This window comes from Pezoporus occidentalis, unplaced genomic scaffold, assembly GCF_034315485.1.
Source record: "Pezoporus occidentalis ecotype Australia unplaced genomic scaffold, CSIRO_AGI_Poc_V1 ctg9, whole genome shotgun sequence".
NCBI lineage: Eukaryota > Metazoa > Chordata > Aves > Psittaciformes > Psittacidae > Pezoporus > Pezoporus occidentalis.
Genome location: NW_026916262.1, coordinates 2,360,599 through 2,374,555, shown reverse-complemented (window position 1 = coordinate 2,374,555; position 13,957 = coordinate 2,360,599). Strand labels below are relative to the sequence as shown.

General features: G+C 35.5%; 1 protein-coding gene across 1 annotated transcript in view; it reads right to left on the bottom strand.

Annotated features, from left to right (window-relative positions):
• Positions 1–13,957, bottom strand: part of THSD7A (thrombospondin type 1 domain containing 7A) — a 286,529-nt gene that overhangs the window by 79,148 nt on the left and 193,424 nt on the right. The gene's annotated exons all lie outside the window — the stretch shown is intronic.

Below are 13,957 nucleotides of genomic sequence, written 5' to 3'. Positions count from 1 at the left end.
AACTAACATCATTTTAATTTCTAATACTGTTGTTGCATTTCTTTCAAATCACTAAGCAATTACCAACCTCCAAAGCTTACCACAAAAGGAAAAAAATCCTGCCTGCCTATCATGGACCATCACAGTAAATTAACTTTTCCCTCCAAACCACGGTACTGCAGCAGTACTGTGGATTTTTATTTTATCAGTGATCAGAAAAGATAGAAAACTACCATATGCTGTGAACTACGCATAGGAAAAAGTGGAGACTTATGATACTTTCATTCAATTTCTGTCCTTTTGCATAATCAGGCACTTGTAATCTGTCTTCTCAAACCTCTTTATCTTATTTCAACTTTATCAGACCTGCTGATTGGAAATTCAGTCTCATACCATGATTGACTTTTTTTTCTGAGGGGGGTAGGTGGGAAGAAATTCTATTTTTTTGCTGTTTAGTTGTGGGTTTTTTCTAATACAAGAGGAAATCTCTGAAGAAAGCTGTCTTTCTCATACCACGTCTCTAATTAAAATGCATACACAACTGCAAAAGGCTGACCCAGATTTTTCTGTAGGGCAAATTTAGAAGTTAATCTCTGAAAACCTAATAAAATAAGCCACAGAAAGGGGAAACAATAATATTTACAGGCAATTCATCATTTACCATGATCAGTTATCAAAGATCTTAACAATCCTAAGAGTATTTGAAAGAAAAAAAGCAACACATGTAACAGCACCTGATTGACAGACCAATATTTGCTCTTAAATCAGTTCAATACTTGTATCTAACTCATACTTTGACAGACATTAAGAAACTTAATCCCAGAGGCCTTCATAACATCTTCATGGTGCATATTTATACCTGCTCCAAAGATAAAGCTGACCAGAATGACAAAAAATCTCTCTGCATGAGGTAGGCTGATAAAATCTCAACGTTTTGTTTAACGTTTAATCTCTTTAGATATTGAACAACGTCAAACTACACTAAACTACAATTTGTATTCTCAATATATTCTACTTCATTGGCTCCAAAGTTTTTCAACAAAAACCACGTGAAAAGATGGTGTATTTTTCCCTTGTATTCTTATCAGATGAAGTGTCTGCACTCATTTCTATTGCTTAGATGCTTAGCTGGTAGCTTCAAGTGTTAAAACGGCTTCTAATTCCCTAATCACATGCCTTTCTTGCAATTGCTTCTGCTAAGTAGCATTTGCATTTAATTAGGTACATCTTAATTAGTTGATAGTTAATATTCGTGAAGTCATTCTCTTCTAAGAAGCCTAAGTAGAAATGGCACTGATTTCAATGAAGACAAATACACCATTTTCTCACATCTGTTCATTATGCAAAAATGAAAGCTGATCTAACAGTTTAATGATATGAAAACATTGTAGGATTGTAAACTGTTTGATTTGGTGATTTGTGTGTGAACATTTACAATGGTTTGGTTTCAATGTAACATCATACAGTTTATTCCTTACTAAAAGAAAAATTATAAACATTATACGGTGGCCACTTATTCAAAAAACATCATGAATCTTATAAACATGGATGGATTTTTTATTTTTTTTAATGAGAAACTTGTCTAGCATAAGCACATACGCCTTCATCTTATTTGCAGATTTACCACGACTGCATGCACAAATCAGTTACATATAGAAAAGGCCACTTACTACTCACTCTTTCACTATTCAAAATAATGGAAGATACAAATACCTTTTAAAACATAATCCTCAATTTAAAAATGGGTTTGTCTTTTTTTTTTTTTTAAAAAAAAAGCAAACATTTGCAATGAAAACTGACTGATACTGGCAAGAAATAATACTATACAAAAGGAAAATAGTTGGAGCTTAGAAACACTCCATATCAAGTGTTTCTCAAATCAAAGACATGTCCAACACATTTTAGAAAAAAGTCATGATTTTTCTAAGATTTTCTATTCCTTAAAAAGATGAAACACGGTATTTCACAAACAATAACTTCTTGTTGATGACTGTGCAATTTTCCTCACATACCTTACGGGAAAAAAAAAATTGATGGATAGAGAAACAGTGGCTCCAAGAATTCCTATATTCATGCAGAAATCTAATTTCAGCAGTAGTACCGGGGCACTTCTGCTCCTTCTCTGTAACTGAACTAGTAAGTGCTACTACTATACCTCAGCTACAGCTTGAAGAGTAGCACGTTTGTTAAACTTTCCCAGAACACAGTGTCACAGCTACGCAGAAAGAATGCAGGAGCATGTAACTCTTTCTGAGTGGTATATAGGAAAGCCAGACGATGTGAAAGGCATTCTGCTACAGAGGTAAACTGGTTCTGGTTCCAAAGCTTCTTCCCTGCCCTTACGTTTATCCAAAGTTTCAATCTCACAAACACTCAAGAAAAGCCAGCCACTGCTAACAGATCCAGTTCAGTATTCCTTAATGCATCAGGTGAAGGTAAGGCTTTGTGCCATATACAAAACAGTTACAGGAATAATCAAACCTGTCATGAAATAACACTCCTTACTATGAAAGAATGACAGGAAAAAGGGACAACTTTGGACCAAAAATTAAGAACATATTATAAAAATATTTATTTCTTGTAAAAATTGCTTCAGATGGGAAACATCTTTGGATGTTCTTTGGATGTTAACTGTTTAAGAATAATGAACTTAAACCTTCAGATATGATATTAATGCGTCCAGCAATCCCATTTTCATGTTTGGTAATAGAAGAATTCATGTATCTCCATTTATATTAGAGTCATCTATCAGGATTACAGTCATGTACAGTCTAAATTTGATGAAGGGAAATAAAAACAGGGAAAGAAATAGTATTACTTTATCCAAATATTTTTTTCAATGTAAAATACAGTGTCATCTCACCAGACTAAAAAAAAAAAAAAAAGTATGAAAGAACAGTATTATATGACTATGGTAACTCAAAACCATACACAAACCTAAAGTATTTGTCTGGGGAAAAAAAACCAAAACCAACAAAACACTAAATTTACTTATTTTCCATTAAAGTGCAAGCTTCTTATTTATGCTTGAATTTGTTCACTTGCTGAGAATGAGAATACTGGAAGAAATTGTTCTGCTCTCCTTTTCAACTTAACAAGAACATTTTGTAGTATCCACTTTCACACTTTATTCCTTTATCTCCTCTCTTATTTTTCACTATTCTTTGCTAGATTTACTAGGGCTGAAAAAACTTAGTTACATAGATTTCACCCAGAAAATACAGAATTCGCCCTGTATTTATTTACAGAATTTTGTACATGGTAGTGGTGATGCCAGCCACATCGTCAGTTCCTCCAAGCATAGAGCAGTCACTTGTCCACCTGCAAAGCTCCCAGTTAAAATATATATATACACACACACGTACATACATACATACACACAGAGGCACACTGACAGTGTCTTACAGCAGAGCTATGATTTATAAAGTAACAGCCTTTTTATCTCTGACAAAACTCTATAAACTGAGTGCATATTTTGTATTATGTGTCAAAGACTAATGGAAAAGTCTTCTTGCAGATGATACCTTCTTTGAATTTTCACTACTTTTGATACCACTGAATAGCCACCAGCTTGAAAGAGGCTGTATCTGAACTATTAGTGATAACGTATTACTGAAAAGACAGATCTTAATAGGAATACTGAAGAATTAATCCAAATTAATTAAAATGGGGCTTTGAAGGAGATTAGTTAAACTGTATTAACATTTTGTATAGCTATCCTTATTCAGAATGAAAAAGAAAATTCTTAACAAATAGAATTAAGGCCACTGTAATTCTGAATAAGAGGATTTGCATACACATTTAGTATAGTTTAACTAATATTATTTTTGAAGCTAACTTGGATCAACTTTCTTAAGTGGCTCCGTGCAGAGAACCCAAAGTAAACAAAAACTGAAACATGATATGGCTTTAGGCAAAAATCTTTATGCCACAGTAGACTTGTACCAGAGCAATGGTATTCCAATGTTTCTAATAAAGAGCCCAGCAGAGTACCTACACATTGCTTAACAACAGGAGTAAGATTTTCCTAATGTTTGACAGGTAGTTGAAACATTTTCATGGTTCATTTGCTAATTTAGTCTTACTGAGAAAGATAAGGAACAGAGACTACAAGGGTATTGATCATAACCAAGTGCAGTTGCCTTCTAGTGTCAAATAAGCCAATCAAAAATCATCTTGATATGAAAGAAAAAGTAAATTCGATGACAGACTATGGTCCCGTTGAGAATAACATCAGTATTAGTCATTGGACCAAGTGGGATTGATATATCAGACCGATACGTCATTTTAAACAGAATGGGGAAAGAAGGGGAAAAGTGCTGATGGAGCTATAAGAAAACAAGACAACACAGTGCAAATCTGGAGGATGAGATCACTTGAAAATTCACCATTTCTAAGAACACTTGGCAAAAGCAGCAACTCACCTTAAAAAGATATAGTTGATCCCAAGATCAACTGGACATTCTCGTAAACATTTCCTAATCAAGCCACAATTCACATAGTGGCAAAAAGCTATAAAAGTATGACTTCAAAGGAAAAGAACAAAACCCACAAACAAAATCCCAGCCTTCTCCATTTGTTTGTAAAATGTTACAGAAACTCTACTGCATTTAACAATGAAAATTCCTTTGACAGACTTCAGAAATACTGGTAGTGTTATTTTGAACATTGGTAATGGTAGGATTTCAATACCTGTATCTGAAATAAAACATGTTTCTATTTTAGCATTGTAATATGTCTTTTTGTTTATTCAGAAAAATACCCAAACATTTTATTACTTTTCATTACTGAGTAGTCTCATTAAGTTTTTTAATTGATCAGATAAGGACAGAGTCTTGTAGCCTTTAAAAAGGTTTCACAGGCACTCACTGGAACTACTATTTTAGGCATTTCCCTCTCCTCTCCAAAAAACACAAAATCAATTGGAGTAGTCCGGGAAGGGCAACGGAATGTCAATGATTTCAAACCACTTTGATTATAGATTATAAATTATAATTCTGATGTGCTGATCTGAACTAGATTAACATTTAGGGATATGAGTTTGGAATAGAAGCATAAAAAGGAAATAATACACAAGACTACAAAAACAGTAGCATGATCTGACAGCTCCACTAACGTCAGTAGAATGACAGGACTCACCATAGTCGATCTTTTCAACAATTCCGTACACTGAGATAGTTATTTGCATATTTTAGAGAACCACCTTAAATGGCCTGGATTTCAAGAAACACTAAATATCAACCCTCATGAACTTCAGGCTGCTAATTTTCTGCATAAATATGAAGTTTGGAGGATAACTTTATAAATTTAAGCTTGTAAGTCCACAGAACTGTATCATAAATTAATTCATAAATACTCCAGCACTGCAGTTCCATCACAAAGTATTTTCCAATGAAAGAGTACAACCCATAGGTGAAGAGAATGATTAATGGCATGCAGCTGACAGAATATTAGATGTCAGTTTGTCAATTATCTAATATTACAGAACTATACAATGAATTTACAGCAAATTTACGACTATGCATTCATAAATGATATGTGATGCCTCTTGCCACACAAGTATACCTGTAACTCAAAAGGGGTTTTAAGAGAATCAGAAAAAGTATTTTATATAGTAAAAGCTGATTGCAAATATTTTCTTTGCATTATTCATCCAGGTGCAGCTAGTAAAGAGTTGTCACTCTATATGTAATCTGACAGCTCAGTTCAATCACAGTTAAAACACAGGACCCAAGAGGTATGTAAGAGATCACTCACTGCCACTGTCATGTTTACACATTTGAGAAATGGTTTCATAATTAGGTTCATGGATGTTTCTGTCTATGTCCTACTACTGGCTGATAAAATGCAGTCTTTGGAGAACTTCTTTTTATCTATCTTACAATGAGTACCTCCTCACCATTACAAGTGGAAGGCATAGCATACCTTTATGGAGCTCAGACTATAATTAATCCTGTCTTTGGAAACGTTTTCATAACTGACTCCTCTCTGGAAGACTAAAACTAACCCATCCTTCTGACTTTTCCTTTTCCTTGGCTTCTCAGTATATGGATTCAGAGAAAGAGATCTCAGGAAAGCAACCAGAGGTAAATACCACTGCATCTTATAAACCTATGCTAAATTAAGGAAATACAATAACATCACACAACAAAACCAAAATTAGCAGAAACACATCTCCAAGTATAGGGATATTAGAACTTTTCTACTTTGTTAACAAGTTATACAAACTAAGGCCCTAAAGTCACAGAAATCTGAACAATTTCAGTGCAGATTTTCATGTACTCAGAGAAATCAGCTGTACCCTGGAAATAAGACTATCCCCTACTAGAAGGCATCACTGGTTTTCTAGAAGCCTCCTACAAGATTTAAGATGTTTCTAGCTAGTAGTATCCTTATTCCACTCTTAAAGACAGAACAAAACAAGAGATTCAGAATAAGAGATTTGATGTAGCTTCTATTTAATATCTTTTATTATTTCATCTTTTTCAACCGCATCCTGGGTTGCATCAAGAGGAGCATGGCCAACAGGTTGAAGGAGGTGATCTTCCCTCTCTATTCTGCTCTTGTGAGACCCTGCCTGGAGTACTGTGTGCAGTTCTGGTGTCCTCAGCATAAGGAGATGAAACTGTTGCAGCAAGTCCAGAGGAGGGCCATGAGAATGATAAAGGGCTTGAGTACCTCCCATACAAACACAGGCTGAGCAAATTTTGGCTATTCAGCAGTTGGAGAAGAGAAGGCTGCATGGAAACCTCATAGCAGCCTTCCAATATCTGAAGGGGGCCTACAAGGATGCTGGGAGGGACTTCATTAGGGATTGTAATTAGGACAAGGGGTAATGGGTTTAAACTTAAACAGGTGAAGGTCTAGTTAGATATAAGTAAGTTGTTTACTGTGAGGGTGGTGAGGCACTGGAATGGGTTGCCCAGGGAAGCTTTGAATGCTCCATCCCTGGCAGTGTTAAAGGCCAGGCTGGACAGAGCCTTGGGCGACACGGTTTAGTGTGAGGTGTCCCTGCCCACGGCACGGGGGTTGGAACTATGTGATCTTCAGGTCCTTTCCAACCCTAACTATTCTATGGTTCTATGATCTGAAGAACACTAATGCAGCACTTTGCTATTTATAAAATAGTATCAGTACCAATAAGGGATGTCTCAAATCAGTAAAATTAAAACCAAACATCTGAAAATTCCTAGGGCAAGATTTACTTTACTAATCCATAAATTACCCCCAAAATTATGTCAAGAAACCAAACAGCAGTAAACGCCAGCATTAAAGTTGCCTTTGCATAATGCACTTTTTTAAATTGCATAATCACATGCTTATTATTTTTCCACTGGGTCCCTACTTCTTTCAGTTCACAGATTGGAAACTCCTTAATGAGTAGCTATTTGGTATTTTTAATTTTATTCTCTTTGGTTAGGCATGAGCTTATGTTTTATTTATTACATATTAATTAAAAGTGTTACTAAAACAGAATTGGTAATCTTTCTAAGATCTTTCTGTCATGGCTATCAGACACCAACTAACAAATTCATTTTCAGAATATTCAAGATGTGACAGGTCAGTATTATTTATATTTTGCTGATGCTGAACATAAGCAGAGCGCCATTAAATCCTGAAGAATGAGACAACTAAGACTAGTTGTCTCAAAGACAAAGCATTCATTACTACAAATTCCCACTTTATCCCCAGAGGTGTTATATCCGTTTCACAAATGAGTAGCAGGTTCTGTGGGGAAAATGTCATGTAGGAACAAATAAATAATTAAAGACTTCCATTCAGATAAGGCCCCAACAAACAACCTTAATTTCCTGATGTTTGAGGCTTGGCTTTGTAATCTAAAATACTTAATTTTGACATCATATTTCTTTCCAAATTTCTAGTTTAAAACACAAGCCAAATGAAAAATAGTGCTTCTGAAATGGGTATTACACTGACTATGGACACTTACTCCTCTGCCAGTGATCTCAGGGACAAAAGCAGGAGCAGACTGTAACAAGCTGCTTTCCCAGCTCTAGAGGTGATGAATTTCCTTCTCTCTTTCCCTTCTGTTGCTTCTTATTCAGCCTTATTTTCTCCAGACATTAATCCCATTCTGTCACATCACTGTCCCTTTCACCCACCCCTGCCAAGTTCTCTTCAGCTGCTTGTCAAATCCTCCTTTGGGTTGATCATCACTAGACTGAATCCCTCCCTAGTTTCATTCCTAATCCTGGCCATGTAGAGACATTTCATAACTTCAAATTCCTTACTTGATCCAGTAAACTGTCCTGGAGAAAAGTGGGGTCAAATCCTGCCCTTCCTCAGCTCTTAACCTCATTGCTTGGTCAGTACCAGTTCTCCCTATTGCTTTCCATCCCTCTTTTCACAAATCCATTCCTTTCCTTTGGCAACAGGTTTGTGACTCTACGTAGCTGAAAACTTGCCAAAAGCTACCAATGCTCCAAAATTTCAAACAGATCACTGGGAATACCGGAGAGACTGGGATCCTCAGATGTTTGCTTTGATTTGGAGTAATCGTTGTGGCTAAGTATGTTTTACTCTTAAGACTGAATTTTCTTAAATATTCAGCAGAGATGGTGCTTGTACACTGCACGCGAGTTACATGAATTGCAAAATGACACAGATGATCCTTCTCTGCATTATTACTATTGATGAAGCTTTGGGTTTCATCAGGATTTGGTTCCTGCTTTGCATTCTGCTGTGTTACCGAAAATTTATGCATCATAATCCCCCTCTCCTAATTCACCCACTGCTATTACAAGCAGTTCTTGCAACATCCTACTTTTTCATTTGGTTATACCACCAAAACCAAAAGCATGCATCATATAAAACATGTAACTGCACTCTCTGCAGTGTATTTCCAAAATATTTGTGCTTCCCACTATGGCAACTTCTATTTCTGCATGTCCAGTAAATTTTAAACACATTAGTACTGCTTCGCTGCAAGGATATTATAGTGCATTTTAGAAGTAATGCCAAAGGCCAGTAAACCCAGGTGACTAGACAGTCAAATTATAATCTATGATACAAGAAAAAGATTTTAGTAATTATGTTGGCCCACCTATTTTTAACTTAATTATATTTGTAATGAACATTAATGTCTCTGTAGGCATTGCCCATATCAAGTGCAACTCTGTCTTGCAAAAATATATGGCAAATTTGAAACAATGGTCTATTGCACTAAGTTATTATACATATATTGTTTATTGAACTATGTAGATTAAACTCTGGTTTTGTTTTACTTATCCCTTTAATTTAAATCATCACATCACAGTCTAGGCCAACTATTAAAGACACTGACAAAGCAAGTGATGCATTTAAGTCTTCCCATAAGTAAGTTATGCAAACACTAAATGCATCTATTCTTACAGGGGACTTAATAGGGATATGTCAATTTTCCTATTTGTCAAGATGAGACATAAAGGAATTTGTATGACATATTAAATATGACGTTTTATTGACAAGATTATCAAACTTCCTGGGAACTGAGATGGTATAATTTAAGCAGTAGTGTGCAGTAGTTTTTCCATATATACCTTTATACCAATAAAGCAGATCTTATTAAAAAGAAATGCCTTAAAAATTCAATGCTCTGAAACCTAATGGTCTGAGAGGATCAGATTTAAAGTCCTTTAAGCTGACTGTTTTACCCTCTAGCAAATTCTTACATATAATAAATATCCAATTAAAGAATTTAATAGTGTTAAGGTAACCAGACAAATTAAAGAAAGGACCAGGTTATAAATTTCATATCCCATGTGTTTACAGTGAAGAACAAAGTATGAGTATTACATTTGATTTAAATGCCTCGGATGGTCAGCCAAAAAGCTGTCAGACAGAAAAGAACAGTTCAAATCAATTTTGTAATGACATCAGCTAAGAAATTAATATTGGGAAATGACGACTAATGCCCATATAACGAAGTTCCATAAGCATAAGGAAGTATGTGCTGAAAGAAACTCACTAGCTACAGTACTTTACTAATTGACTGCTGAGCATTAGGCAGATTTTGACCTGGGTTCTGTTACACAATTAACTCAATCATTCAATGTAATTTGAATTTGAATCTGCCTCTTCATTCTTTTAAAAGAGCTAACTCATAAAGTGACACAAAGTAGGCATTTTCTTTTTAAGTAATCATTTAAAAAGTCCAACCAGTGTGATGGTTTCTTCATTCAATGCATACAGCCATATGACTGAAAGGGCAGAAGAAGTAGACTCTTTATACATGGGCACACCTACAAAGCTTCTATTTATTCTCTTAATGTTTTCCATTATGAAAATTAATGAAGACCAGCAGCTACTCATTTAGCAAATATTTTGTTTAAACTATAAATATACAGAAAGAGTCAACATTTAAACCAGCCAAAATATTTTCAGTGAAAATGTTTGCACCAGCCAATCTTCAGTTTTTACTGAAGTTTACATATTTAATTAGATGCCTATCATAAGAAGAAATAAAGACAAAGAAGACATAAAGTTAAAATTAAGAAACAAAATACAGATGTTGATCAGGAAACTACAGAAGAAAATTTAAACTACATAAACAAATTTTATGAGTTTTTCTGCAAAGTTAAATTCAATAAAAGAAATACGAGAAATATTTCAGAAATAAATATTTCTAAGTCTAGAGAAAAACAGTAAAGCAATTAAATCATACAGAACTGTCATATAGCTGACACATGGTGTCTTCTGTCAGTCACACTAGCTAAGAATAAACACAGATGAAGGAGATGTACACTGTTCAATTTTGGACAGTACAGTGTTTAAGCCACTCCATACAAAGTAGCTAAACTAACTGGTTTGAAATGCTTACATCTGAGTCTTAACAAAGCAAACTATTTTACCTTCTACATATTTTTATGAACTACTAAACCCACTGTTTTTCCCCCAGTATTGCAAATAGGGTACAGCCCACCCTTTTACATTAGGATATACTCATGGATTTGTACTCCAGTCTCAGGAAGACCAGACCTGTGTCACTCGCATTATGTCCAGATTTCAGGAAAGAACTCATGACACTCAGCTACATCAAAACACATCTCTGCCTATACAACTCAGGAACAATCCTGCTACTTCAGAGTTGCAGGAATTTGTATATAAACAACGAGCCTTGCTGTTGCTGTGCCTGCCTCTTCTAAGGCTAGTCATCTCTCACAGCAGTGAGGCAGGAGATGGCAGTCAGTCTATTCCTTCTCCCTGGGGAGTTCACTGTAAACCAACAATTAGTGAGCTTGAGGAAGGTCTGGAAGAAATTTGCCCCTCAGAAGTGAGAGCTGTTTAATCCAGAGTAACACATGCAGTGGTACAGAGTCCCAGATATTATAAAGGCTGTAAAGAAATGTATTATTTAAAATGAGCAAGTAATTTCAGACTACTATGGTGATGATCAGAAGCACACTGACACCAAAGCCACTGCTAGCACTTGTGCTTCAGAGTTCAGCACAAAGATTAAAATCTGAAAACCCATAATGAATGAACCAGCATTTTGTAGGCATTTTCAGCAGTAGTCAATTTTAGAGATTTTTATGTCAGAAATTATTTTTCCCAGTTTACAGAGGAGTAGCACTAATGTGTCTGCTAAAGTGGGCAGCTTTCCTACTACAGGAAATAATCTTTAAATACTGAAATTGCATTCTTCATAGATTGCCACGGCTACAGAGAAATAGAGCAAATTCATCTGTTGTAAAATCACCCTGCATTAACTGCATTAAACCACTTAATAATAGATAATATGTGCATACCTCTGTGTGCGCATGCATGCAAGTATGCCTTGTATTACACATCTATAAGAATACATAAATTACAATTCAGTAAAAAAAAAGTCATCGTATCATTACCAAAAGATCATGGGTAGCACAGAACATAAGCTACAGATCTCTAATTATTAATATAATGTATATGATGGAGGAATTCTGAACAGGTTCTGTTCAGTCTTGCAGTTTCCACAACCAAAAGGAGGTGTTTTTTTTTTTACCTAAAGGAGCTCTTTGGAAGACTGACGAAGAATATTTATTCTGAAAAGGTTCTTTCCCCAGTAAGAGGCTGAAGTTCCATTTATGTAATAAAATACATCAAAGTTCATTATAGCCTCTGCAATGACAACCTGGGGTACTGACTGTCATATTTTTTCAGCCCAGATGAAAATTCCGATTACTGCAATGCACTGTGGAAAAAGAATGACAATTATAGGCCTCCAGCAACAACATGGGAGGATAATCTATTGTTTGCTATTGTCTCAAAGGCTGTAATGACTCTTATCTTTACAGCAAATTGAAGAGAGAAGCTCATTCTAATTATATAAAGCAATCTCACAAACACTGCTACTTGATTCTAATTGTGAAGTAAAACAGCCAGTTCAAGGCATGTTATCCTAACTAATTATGCTTTAAACATATAGAATCATGCAACAATCCAGAGAAAGAGAAGATACTCATCAGTGTTGGATATATCTTACTAATGTAAGCATTACGTTTACAGTACAATGCTTACTCTGAAAATTACACCACAAGCCTTTTTCATTTTATAAAGCAGAAGCCAAGGGAAAAATGTGCTTTTGTTTTAATACACTTAAGTCCCTTTGATCCAACCTCACCTACCCAGGGGCTGACTGCAGAATGGAATCTGGATGCCTGCAGCAAATGTTTGTATCCTGTGCCAGTGTAGGAGGCCTGAGTACTAGATAGGAGCTACCTGGGAAGAGTTAGCGGTGTGAGAGTTTAGAGAAGCATTTAAGAATTGCCTACAGGATTTTCAGTGTGTGGTGCTGTGGCAGGAGATGCTTGAGCGGGGTTAGCTTGGATGGAGAGATAACCAAGGCTGGCGGGTCCTTATTTCATACTTTGTTTCTGCTATACCATGCTAATCTCACTGAGGAGAGACCTAGGTAAAAACCACTTGGTATTATTGGTGAAGATCACAGAAAACTGTTCACTAAGAGAAGGGATTTCAAGGAAGAGATGACGCATTCTATGACATTATTCTCCATTGCTTTTGTGCTCTGTCAAAAGATATTGAACATGTATCTTCGTGGGTGACTGGCTCTTTGCAAATCAAACCGTAACTGCAGGTTGTTCTCCCCTCTCTTTGAAGCTGTGCCTGCAACTCTTTAAAGACTGCCTGGCACGTGGCCAAAGCCTGATTTATCATTCCTTCCGCAACAGATTACCAGAACAGGCAATGTATAATGCCATTTAATTACAGTGATATATAACGCCATATAACTCAGGAAGACAAAAAAAACCAAAAATTAATACTGGGAGTAAAAAAGTTAATTACAAGTCTTCCAAGTAAAATTTGGCCAAAAACAAAGCCCCTCAGAAGCGCAGTGCAGAGAGCAGATCCGGTCTGAAACAGAGCAGAAGCAAATACCATAAAAGATATCTCAAAATTTTAGTAGCTCAGTCTCATGTCCTAACTATGTCAGGGTTACAAGAAATTATAGTCAATATAAATGTCTATATTACAATTTAGTTAGACATGTGAGCAAATACCACTCCTCAAAACCAAAGGTAAGCCAAACTAGCCAAAATCTAGTAAATGAAAAAAAAAAAAGTTTTACAGATTTATGTTTTTTAATAAAGAAAATTTCAGATTTAGGAAACCCTCATTTATGAGGAAAAGGCAATTTTCCATATGAAAATATATGCAAATAAATTGCCAAATAGTTTCAGAATTGTTGCCAAGAAATTATTACACTGTGAGGAGAAATTTTTTGAGATAGGGACATCAAATGTAACAGATGTAAAATTGTAACTCTAGGCTGGTATGTTTCTGAGTTTTAAAGATGGCTACCAGTTCTCTTAGGTTCATACAGAAAAATACAGCTTACACTCCAAAGTTTTTAATTTAAACCCCAAAACTGAATTATGACCCGAATTCTTGAGCATGAAGGTCAAGATTTAAAAATCTCTATAATAAATTCCTATTACCTCTGACCAATTTTATGACAAAATATATTCTGCAGCTGTTAAAC